The sequence below is a fragment of the Nyctereutes procyonoides genome, unplaced genomic scaffold (genome assembly GCF_905146905.1).
Source record: "Nyctereutes procyonoides isolate TBG_1078 unplaced genomic scaffold, NYPRO_anot_genome, whole genome shotgun sequence".
NCBI lineage: Eukaryota > Metazoa > Chordata > Mammalia > Carnivora > Canidae > Nyctereutes > Nyctereutes procyonoides.
Window position 1 is genome coordinate 806,777 of NW_026575026.1, and position 12,277 is coordinate 819,053.

The 12,277-nt window shown below is 34.8% G+C and overlaps 1 pseudogene; it reads right to left on the reverse strand.

The window, feature by feature from the left end:
- Positions 1-4,428: 4,428 nt before the first annotated feature.
- LOC129503284 (protein BTG4-like) lies at positions 4,429-6,108 on the reverse strand (annotated as a pseudogene).
- Positions 6,109-12,277: the final 6,169 nt, after the last annotated feature.

A 12,277-nucleotide genomic window follows, 5' to 3' on the forward strand; every position in this document is an offset into this window, starting at 1 on the left:
GTCTTAATCTACAAAATTCAGATTGTACACCGGAAATATATCCTGACCAAACGTAATTTACAAAAACCCATAGAATAAAATGCCAAGTACTTAAGACTAAATATATAGGGCAGCCTGGGTGGCTTTGCGGCTTAGGGCCACATTCAGCCCGGGGTGTGATCCTGGAGACCTGGAATTTAGTCCTACCTCGGGCTCCATGCATGGAGCCGGCTTCTCCTTCTGCCTGTGTCTCTCTCTTGGTCTCTCGTTAATAAATAAATAAAATATTTTTTAAAAAAGTATCTTCTTAAGAAAAGACTAAATATACAAAAACTCTAACATTGCTTTAATGACATCTAAACCACTATTGTGGTAAACTGAGGAGGACAGAGGAGGCAAAACATTTCATTTATTGGGGAATCAGGAATGAGAGATGAGGAGCATCATTCACTTAGTATAGATTCATCACAATACAATCCAAATCTCAATTCACTGGTGTGTGTATTTGTGTGTAAACAAACTGATCCTTGCCAATTATACAAATTAACAAAGAACCAATAATAGCCAAAACAGTCTTCAATAGAAACAAGGGTGTGTGTGTGTGTGTGTGTGTGTGTGTGTGTGTGTTTAAACCAAACAGTATAGGCCTTTATATCTACAGTAATTAAGGAGGTGTGATACGGACACAGATACTGTCACTGACAAACAGACCAACACAACAGACTAGAGATCACAAAAGCACACTTCTGCATATACTGGCCTTGATTTGGGTCAAAGTGGCATTCTAGATTGATTGACTACCATTTATCTAAAATACAACTAGACATTTACGGGGTGGGGGAAAGTCTCATATATTCCCTATACTATGCACAAAAATTCAATCCTAAATAGAATATAGAACTAATTGAATAATATAAAGTTACCTATCAAACTTCTAGAGGTCAATATATTAGATTATAGTCATGAACATGGACTAGAAAGAATTTATTAAATACGCTATCAAAAGCACAAGCTGTAAGGAAAAAGAGGAGAAATGTGATAGTATTCAAATTAAGAAAATCTATTCACCACCAAATAAGACTAATTTACTAAAAGCATAACCCTTGGAGTAGGAGAAGATACTTGGAACCAAGACACAATGCTGGTACCCATAATCCTTGATGCAAAAACAAGTCAGATACGATTGTAGTAAAATGTCCAAATAAACCTATCTCCCCATAGTAACTGGGGACACGTAGCCTCATTTGTATTAAGCAAAACTTTGAAAGGACCCCAGTGGTCAACAGTAATATTGTGTATATTCTTATGATGGAATGCCATGTGCTAAAGGGAGTCTTTAAACTAGATGTTAAACAACAAGTTTCAAAAAATGTGAATGAGGAAAAGAAGTTAGGCAAAGTAATGCATGCTGTGCAATTCCATTTATCTAAAGCTTAAAAACATACAAACCACCCGGTAGTCCTGAGGAGTGTATACTTAAGTCAGAATAATAGAAAAAAATAGGAAAGCCTGGGTGGCTCGGTGGTTTAGCACCGCCTTCAGCCCAGGGCCTGATCCTGGAGACCTGGGATTGAGTACCGTGTCGGGAGATGCTTCTCCCTCTGCCTCTGTGTATCTCTCATGAATATATAAACAGAATGAATGAATGAATGAATGAATTTAAAAAAGAAAAACAGAAATGATTACCACAAAATAATAGAAGTTTCCTTCAAGTACAAAGTAGTGGAGAAGTTGGACTGGTAAACACGATAACCAGCATATTAGGTGTGGGCAATATTAAACATTCTCAGTTGAGCCTCTACAAGCATCTGTAGTGTAAGGACTTGGGTACCCTATATTTACACCATAGTTGCTGTATTTAAATTGAAATACTTAGGTCTTTATCACACTGGTCTGTTTCTTCTGGCAAAGTTGAAGAGAGTTATTTCAAAGGCTTTGCTAATGGTTTGGATGGGCAGATACTACCCAATAGACTAAAATCTGCATTTCTTCCCCCAACTGATAGACTTCCATACTCCACATCGAGCAAAAACACTTTGCATCAATTTTTTAATTGAATGGACTGATTCTAGATTACCTTTGTGCTTGCCCAGCCAGCAAACTACTAGGGTAGCAGTTTGAAAGCTAGTTGAAAAGCAGAATAAAAGAACTGCAAAAATGAACACACACACACACACACACACACACACACACCCCATCAGCTAGAACCAAAGATAGGTTAGTTTTCTTTGAGCACCCTTAGAGGTATACATAAATTCTTTTTTATTCAAATAGATAAACCCAAATTCCTATATTTCCTTGTATTTTCATTCTCGTCTTTCTCCTTGATTCTGCATTTTGCTTTGCCATTATGATCAGCAGAGAAAGCGCCGATGCTTTGTTTCAAGGGGATTCTTGCCTTGTGTCTAGAGAAGACAGAGACCTTGTTCAGCAGGTAAGCTCAGGTCTGCTTCAGAAGGTTCCATGAGGCATTCTCGTTATTACTGTTTTCTGTCCTGATCAAAATGTTAACATTACTTAAGGATTCTAGACAGTTGTGATTTGTAGAGTCAATCTCTGGATTTTATCATTTAATACCATAAAGAATAGTATTGAGTGTGTGATAGAAGTTCCCAAGATTTTATCCGTGATTGGAGGTTAAGGTTGAGATATGTCCAAGAACTCTGTCAATCATCCTTTTATTCATGTGTTATCCATCTGCTCATCCGCTCATCCCTCATCTACCACTGTACTATCCTACACGACCACCCCACCTTCAGATTTTGTGATTTTCCTTTAAAATGATTTCCAGCAACTCTTTCTTGGTCCCCAAAGTTAAATGGTCAGAGGCCTCATGTTTTTGGGTAACCTAAGATAAAACTTGGTTATTTCAGTCCTAGTGTGAAAGGATAGCAATCTCAAGAGCTGTACTCATGAGACGTTCCTTCAACAGGTTGCCTTAACACCATTGAGTTATAATAGACTACTCTCCCAATAAATCGACACAGAGGTAAAATTTCTGCTCCAGTGAGGATTCAGGTCAAAGAAATCTGCTCCAGTGAGGATTCAGGTCAAAAACCCGTTCTTTGGATCTGAGGTTTTGAAATTGGTAGAAAATCAGAAATGTGTAATAGAATGGAGACAGTCCCTCAAGCAAATTGATGCTAAGAGGTAAACAGGAGATGCTTGGTCTGTTAGGGAATAAATAAACATGAATTCAAGTTCCAGTTTTGTCTGTAATTAGTTGTTTTTGAATAAAACTATGAGGATAGTATCGAACCCATAATGCAAAGACAAGCCTGTACAAGTTGACATTTATGCCTCCTTCGGGCCCTAAGATTTTCTTAGGTCTAGTGCTAGGAAATGGGCATTTACATATGTTGATGGAACTAATTTCGCCTTAATCAGGCCTAAAGCTGAGCAGATGCTATTTCTTCTTTTCATCTCCTTTTCTCCAATGAAAGCATATAATTCTGCAGTGAAACTAAACTCGAAAAAATGTGGATTTACTACTTCATAGTCCACAGTTGACCCTGTGACATACTTAAAATTGCTTTCTCTGAAAGCACAGAGGCTGCATAGACTAGGAAGGGGGTCAGCTTTCATAAATCTAGCTCTTTATGTGAAAATTTTCGTGCTTTAACAAACTTCTCCTTTAATTTTTTTTAAGAGTTATGTTTTACCAGAATCAGGCTTATAAATAAGTTTATATATAGTATGTAAAATTGTATATGGATTGTTTGTCATCTTTTTTCCAGAGCAGTAATCACAGCATTTGTAATCATATTGCAAGAATTTCAAAAGCTCTAGAAGTACCTTACCATAGATTTATATTCATGAATCTCAATCCTTACTAATTAGAGTGTAAAAAGATGTTTATGCATTTTCTAAACATTTCGAAGCACTTCATTCTATATTGCACCTTTGTAAAAAATTTAAGACAAACTACTAAATTTAAACTGCTGACTTTTCACAAATCATGGAATTTTAAAAAGATATTTATTATATAGAGAGAACTCAAGAACTCCCTGCTGAGTGCAGAGTCCAATGTGGGGCTCAATCCCATGACCCTGAGATCATGCCCCGAGCTAAACTCACAAGTCAGATGCTTAACCGACTGACCCACCCAGGCCCCAAATTTATGGAATCTTATCATAGGTTAATATCATCATTCTATTAACTCATTAAGTATATCCATTAGTATTTCATAAAATTTCATGTAAATTAGATAAAAATTGCAAGTACAGCTAAGAATGTTTTTGTGATCTTTAGGAGATGATTCACCATCGTGTACCTTGGTCCCTATTAGGATTTTTTTTTTCCTGTTTCCTGGTCTCTCAACATAAGCTCATCTTTATTTTAGAGAAAATAAAACAGTTCCTCCAAGTTCTACCCTCACCAAGTGTCCAGCCACTGTGTTTGGACCACTGGTACCTGCCTATCCTGTGGATAGCTGCAGCTCTAGGAACTTTAGGGTTCTTCTGAAACATGTGACACGTAAGCCTTTCCTAGGAGGTTCGTACAGGAATCTACCATAAAATGTTTTTGGGGAATTTGGGACCAAATTAAACTGGCTGTTTCAATTTCAACCTGATAAATATTCTTCCACTTCAGTTGCGCACTTCAGGCATTATCTGAGGTTCTTTATTACGACATTCCTCACTGGGTGAAATGCCAGAGTCTAATGCGGCTCTGTTAACAGCATTAACTGTTTTGTTGAGACCGTTTCCATTCCTCCCATCTACCTTAAAAAGAAACAGTTGGAAGTAGAGGATTTTTCTCACCATACACACAGCACAATTCAAAGTGATCTACCCAGATGGTCATCTCCTTTGGAATTCCCAGGTGAAAAAATTACAATTCACCTTCAGCACAAGCCCTTCCTAGGATAGGGCCTTTGTTTTCATTACTGTTTATGCTGAGACACCTGAAGACTTGCCCATTAGAAGGGCAATCAGCGTGCCAGGAACTCCTGTATGTTTCAAACAAGATAGTCATCAGCTGTTCTGCGAAATCTACTGACTCAACTTCTCATGTTTTTTCACTAATCTTGTGACAAAGAAGACTGTTGTTACAATTCTCTCTCTCACGATTCAAGTAAAATGTAAGAGTAGATCATTAAAACCTAACTTTATCCTCAACAAAAAGTGGAAAGACCAACCATACCTAAGTTTCTGTCACCCACACCTTTGTATCCTTTAAAAACAGTTACCAACCAGTGGCCCAGAAATTTAGGATCTTAATTTCAAAACCATTTCTAATGATTTGTTTATATATGTTGTACAATACATTTTTCAAAAATTCGTACTCTTGAAGCAATTAACCTTCATCTGTCTCCATGTGCCAAAGTATCTTTCTTTGAAGCTATAGCTGTTGTAGAGTCTATAAAAGCAACACGGGGGATCCCTGGGAGGCTCAGCGGTTTAGCGCCTGCCTTTGGCCCAGGGCCTGATCCTGGAGACTCGAGATCGAGTCCCGCATTGGGCTCCCGGCATGGAGCATGCTTCTCCCTCTGTGTCTTTGCTTCTCTCTCTGTGTGTCTCTCATGAATAAATAAATAAACATCTTTAAAAAAAAAAAAAGCAACACAGTCACACAAACACAAAGGCACATAAAGCTATTATCTCCTGATTTATATTCAGTTATTTTAAATACTTTAAGTTTCAAAAATTTCTCAGGTCACAATTTTTGTATCATTTGCTGTATGTGTAAAAGTAACTTTAGGATAAACTCCCAGAAATGGAATAAGAGAGACCAAGAGCATATTTTAAATTGTCAATAGTATTTTCACATTGACTCAACTAAGGTTTTGGTCAATTCACATTATGTAATAAATATATCTACAGACATAAAATGTTTTATTCATTTTCCCCATAATACTAAAAATATGATGTACTTCACTAGTTACCCGTTGATACTTTGACAAATCTCCATATATGTCGTAGCTTAAAACAACAAAAATGTATTAAACTTAGCTTTGTAGTTCAGAAGTCCAACTGGGGCCTCAAACAAGAAAGTCAAGGTGTCAGCAGCGCAGCCCTCCTGTTTCAGGGATGAAGATGTTTCCCTGCCCTTTCCACCTTCTAGATGATGCCCACATTGACAGCCGCCTTCTTCATCTTCAGTAATAGCAACGCCAGACCTCACCATGCTTCTCTTCCCTAGTCACATCTTCCTTCAATTTACAGTTTTGCCTCCCTCTCCTTATAGGTACTCTTGCAATTAAATTATTTCATCTGGATTATCTTGGATAATCTGCCTATTTTAAGGTCAGCTGAGTAGCAGCTTCAATTCAATTTTAATTTCCCCTACTTTAAGGTCAGCTGAGTAGCAACTTTGATTCAATCTTCATTTTCCTTTGTCATAAAACTAAATATAGTCACAGGTTCTAAGGACATCTTCGTCATATGGGACATTATTCTGCTTACCACTTAGAAAATCTCATTTTTGACTGGATTCCTACTGAAAGGTAGAAACTCCCAGGAGGGTAACCTCTGTCTCTGGGCAATCTGTTCCTGGCATTTTTCTTTGGCCTCCTTCATTCTCTTCCCCAAAAGTTTAGCACTTTCTGCCGCCCCTTACTTATTTTTCTTGATACGCTGTTTCTTCAAATTAACACACCCACATTTGTTGCATGGCAGGTGGAATAACAAGGTGCTGAATCTTCATCACTTTTGTCCTTGGCTTCCTGCCCTTGCTTATGGGCTTTTCCAAACATAGTGGTGAATAACATCTTCTTTACAGAGATTCAAAAGCTTATGGATTCTGCTATCTCTTTTGGGCCCCAGGAGAGGATCATGGGGAGTATCAATAAGTCTAGGAATATCGTGCTCTCCTTTTTTTTTTATTTTACAATGACCAAGTTCAGAACACTCAAATTAGCATCTTCAATGCAAACCCAAACCCAATTGTGTTTTCTTCTCCGGTTGTTAGTCTATAACAGGAATGAGCCTTGCCCAGTAGAAGGCAGACAACCATGGATGAAGACACCTTACTTCATGGGGGGGAAGCCTTGTCTGTAATTTCACCACCAATTCCAATCCACATAACCCATCCCTTCACCTAGAATATCAGCGGCAATTCTTTGACCATACTTCTCATAAAAGGTACAGAATATGCATTAATCACATACTTCAGTGAGTTTCCAGCAGCCAGTAGTTGGGAAAATGTTCAGCTTCTCTCTTGAAGCACCTGACCACCTCCGAGGCACCTCAAAAAAGAACTCCAGTTCTCTTATTTTGAATGGGACTGATCACCACATTTTAAAGAAATATTTTGGCTCATAAAGTGAAAAAACAATGCCCCATATATTTATTGTGTTTTATATGGAATGTTACATAAAGGTAGAAGTATAATATTCACTAAAAAAGTAAAAATCCTTCAAGAGCATTGGAGGTATCTTTCATCTGATCTTAAAATGAGACACTTGACAAAAGATTTTAATAAAAATGTCTTGAATATGTTACTTATTCAAATGTCGACTGTGATGAGTCATTCTGGTACATTTTCTTTCATGTTTATTCAAAATAACTCATTTTACCTAATCATTTATTAGCTTTTCAAAGTTGCCTTAAGTCTCTAAAGAAAAAAATTCTCTGCTGTTGTTCTCCAAAAGACCTGGTAAAGGAAAATTCAGCTTCAGCTGGACTATATAAGATTCAGTGCATTTCCTCCATTCCAGCTTTCAGTGGGTACAATTCCTTGAATGAGGAGCAGCTGAAGATAACAGCCATCCTTCCAGGGAGCTTTAACATTTGCTTTCAAATAAGCCATCTGAGAGTGAATTCAAATGCAAAAATGAAACATTTTGAAGATAATACATCGACTATTTGTATTATCTGTATTTTAGTAATATATCAGAATGTTAATATACTAGCAACTGGTAATATGGTTTATGTTAGGTTCATACTTGATACATATGAAAGGTTCATTTATAAATTAATATATATGTATATATGACATTAAAATTCATCTATATTTTCTATAAACTACAAGTCTACAACAGGTCCAATAAAAAACATTATTACTTTTTGTGATGGAATTTTTAGGGGGAAAAAGATATGTGTTAGCATCAGCTTGGAGAATACAAATGTATGACCATTTTATAGCTTGTTATGAAAACAAAACAAATAAAAATATGGTGTGTGGTAATAAGGCCACAGTTGATACTTGTGAGTACTTACGTACCTTATATTCTGTGTAGTTTTTTTCTATAACTTATTATGAACCTGAAAAAATGAATACACACTTTGTAATGTATAATGTCCTGATTAATGTAACAGTTTTAAATAAGAATAAAACATCTCCTTAGTTATTGGACTGATAACTTTCTGTTCCCTTTATTTTGATTTCTAATAACGTGTCACATATTTAGTGGATAGCAAATTGAGGAGAATCTTTTACAGGCAAAATAAATGTTTTTCTTCTTGTGCTATAGGCAAAATATTTCCCTTTGATTTATAATTCTAATAAAAAATTGCAACGCTCTGTTATTATAATAAGTAGAATCTAAAGTCACATTATTGAATACAGTCATAAAAAGGGACTAGCAGTATTATGGTTTTATATTAAATAGGAGTAATTTTGTCCACTTTAGTTTACCAATTTTGACTGGTTTCAGTTTCTTTGACTAAAAACATTATAGTTTAGGTGTATTTTCTTTATTTTTTCTGACAGAAAACTAAGGTTTTAAAACAAAAATGATAATAAACATGATAATTTCACTGTTTGAGTCTTTGGTTCATGTGAAGTTGCATTAATTCAGACAATCCGAAACTAGTGTGTATATTTTAAGATTAACAAGGTGAATAGTTCCAGAAAGAGAGTTAAGAGGTAAAGTCTACTTATAAAACCATGTGAAAAAAGCTTGATTATGTACTCTAATATCTGTCAACTTTTTTGCTACTAACTTTATCAATTTTCATAATAAACTAATTCTATATTCACTTACAATTAATTATTTTTATAACACAAACAGGTGAACTTTCAAACATCTGATCTGCAACACTAAGTACAAAGATCACAAAGACACTGAATTGCTATTCTTGTGTCCTTGCAAGATGTATTTAAAATACTGGCAAACTCTAAAGTGAGATGACAGACAGTACACATGTAGCACGCGGCATTTTCGATTAGGATTTTAATTATGCTTTGTGAAATCTAGTGATACTTTTTTTATTTCTTAAAATAAATGACGTAAATCTCATCAGAATTATTTACTCCTATGGATACCAATTTATATGATAAACCACTTTGTTCTACAACTGCATTACAAAAACCCAATTGTCTCATGCTGTTCATGGAAGTCAGTAATAGGACACAGACTGTGATGCTATTAAAGCAATTCAATAACAGAATATTACAATGTCTACTAAAACATCACAAATGAGTACCAGAATTTTATATAATGCTAGTAGAATGTTATAACATTTCAGTGTTTCCTTTTGTTTTACAATTTAGGCAATGATATTACTGATGTAATTATGTTTCCTATCCGTATAATCCAAGTTTAACCCCAAATCATAGTATTACATTTATCATATTGAAATGATTTTTTTCTTATTCTAGAAATGGTTTGATACTTCTGCATGATTTTCAAAGTGTAAAAGTTTTAAATTTGCATTTATTACTTCTTGACAAGCTAAGCACTAAGTAGTAAACCTTAGAAAATTTTGTTAATTTCAAAATATATCAAAATCCAGAGCATCAATTTTGTTTTTATTGTTGAAAACTTAGGTAGAGCAATATTTTCTGAAAGTGACGCTATTACTGTCCATGGCCATGAAAATTTTCCCTTTGAAAACAAGTTATTTATCATCTTACTTATCAGTAAATTCTCCTTTATTTTTCATCCAGTTCAACACCAGTTAAAGTCATTTAATCACAATACAAATTTTTCTGATTTTAAATGTGGAGAAATTGGACCATTAATATTCAATAATTTTTCAAAAATCAAACTCAGTTACTGAACCTGTAGTAAAGATTAAATTCTAAACTATTGCTTAGTCATTCAGACAAAACTATTTCTTTCTGATGGTGCAGAAATATTTTTGTGATGCTTAGATTATGAGATATTATCAGGTGTAAGGATTTTGGTGTTGATCAAACTCATGGTCAAAATAATGGATTGTGGGGAAAGTATGGAAAACTTAATAATTGTGTCGGTGAGGTTAGGGGGTGGGAGTATCCTAAGAACAATAAGAATAATTTTGAAAAATACCCAAATATGTATAAATGAGCTACCATGTATTGTGAACACACCCCATTCCATTGGAAGGAGATAATGAGGTTTAGCTCAACAGGCAATGTTGAAAATTGTCGCTTTTGGAATCCACAATCTTCTCCATAATAATATCCTTTGGTACTTTTGAACACTATCAGCACTTTTCCCCTGATAAAATTCATGGGCAACTGGACAGACAAGCTTCTGAAAATAGACTGGGATGGTTGTCATAATACTAATAAAAGCTGAATGAAACTTAAAACTATCTCATAAGCCCAGATGGACTAAGGTTCTATTAGAATACTTGCTGTTTCTGTAGTTAGCTCAGTCTAGGCTGCTAGCTTCCACAGAAACACCATGTCAGTGTGACATGCCCTGTGGCAATGTAAGATTTCTCTGGAAATGAAGTGTTTACCGATGAATCTTTTGGACTTTTCAAAAATAAATATGTGGAGTTATCCAGTGTGATTTTTATCACTCAAAAAATACTCAAGAAATTTCCTTTCACGTGGCTGTATCTATAGCTTGCTTGCCTCCTCCTCTCCCAGACAACATGTTTCCAGTGCTTAGAAGTAATGTTTCTTTTTTTTAATAATAAATTTATTTTTTATTTTATTTAATATTTTTATTTTTATTTATTTTTTATTTTATTTTTTATAATAAATTTATTTTTTTATTATTTATTATAATAAATTTATCATTTCTTTTCTGTTCAATTTGCCAACATACAGAATAACACCCAGTAATGTTTCTGCTTAGCTTTGACCATGTACCAGAGCAATCTAAACCACACTCACACAGTTTAGCAGGTTTTTGGTTTTTTGTTTTGTTTTGTTTTTTGTTTTTATGGTTTGTTTTGTTTTGCATGCAGGACTATGTCTAGAAGCCTAGGCTAAGTTTTCTATTCTGTATGCATAATGATAAATCTGCACTCCTGCTGGGGGCCATTTTCACAGCTTCCTCTCCCATAATTAAATGACCACCAGTAAGCATATTGCCCATGGAATTTAGAGAATCGAAACATTTTTCTTAATACTCCTTTTAGCAAAAATGATTTTAACATTCTGCTTCCATTTTCTTAAACATTTTAAATAAATTTACCACTGATTAAGGCAAAGGTTTTTTCTTAGCACTTTAATCCTCTTTACATAGTTAATTAGCAGTGAGTGTTTCTGTTTTCTCGTAAATTTGTTGGAGTATAAAGCTCTGGGTGTGTGTCTTAAATATATGTGTTTTGGTCATGAAATATACAGCATTCATAAAATAAGTGTCTTTCCTGTTAACCATTTTTAATTTGAAAAATGGTCTAAACTAGTTTACTAATCTGAAATACATTTTAAGAATTAAATGATTATATTGTATATTTTTAATGGTACAGCATGTGATGAAATCACATCTTGCAACAAAATGGAAATTATATTTTCCATGTTCTGTCTTGCAAAAATTTATGCTTTATGTTTCTAGAGATCTTGTACAGAATCACATGTGATGGAGCTAAGAAATACTGTGAGACACCCATTGCATAAATGGAAGCCTATGTCTCTGATACTTTGGGAGGGATAAGATATTCAGACCAATTTAAACTAAAAATTAAGTTGAGTAATGACAGGAGAAAATGAGTGGGGTGTCTTGAAGAGATTTTACAAATATTCTTTTTATGAGAAAATCACACAAGATGTAGAGAAAGTCAGATACTTGGCGTGGTAAAAGTTTATTTGATGTTGTGCTTAATTGCAAACATGGATTCTTCCAAGGGAATCAAATAAATGCTGTTGTTCATCATCTAGAACAAGAGAAACCAATAAAAAATAGGCCTTGGTAAAGAAATCTCACTTCTCAGGAAGGAGGCAGGTTTGACTTAAGGAAGGACTTAACATTTAACTTACTAATGTTTGCATAATATCCCTTGTGTTCTATCTTTCCTAATGAAATAGAACAAAATAAAGATCTCATTAGATCACAAAGAAGAAATCATTCTCTTTAGATTTAGAATAGAGGCAGTAGAGGGATTGGGGCAAAACTTGGGCCTCCTAGAAGTTATCATGTGTATTTTACCTCATAAAGCAGATAATATATCAAGGTACGCCTTGATAATTC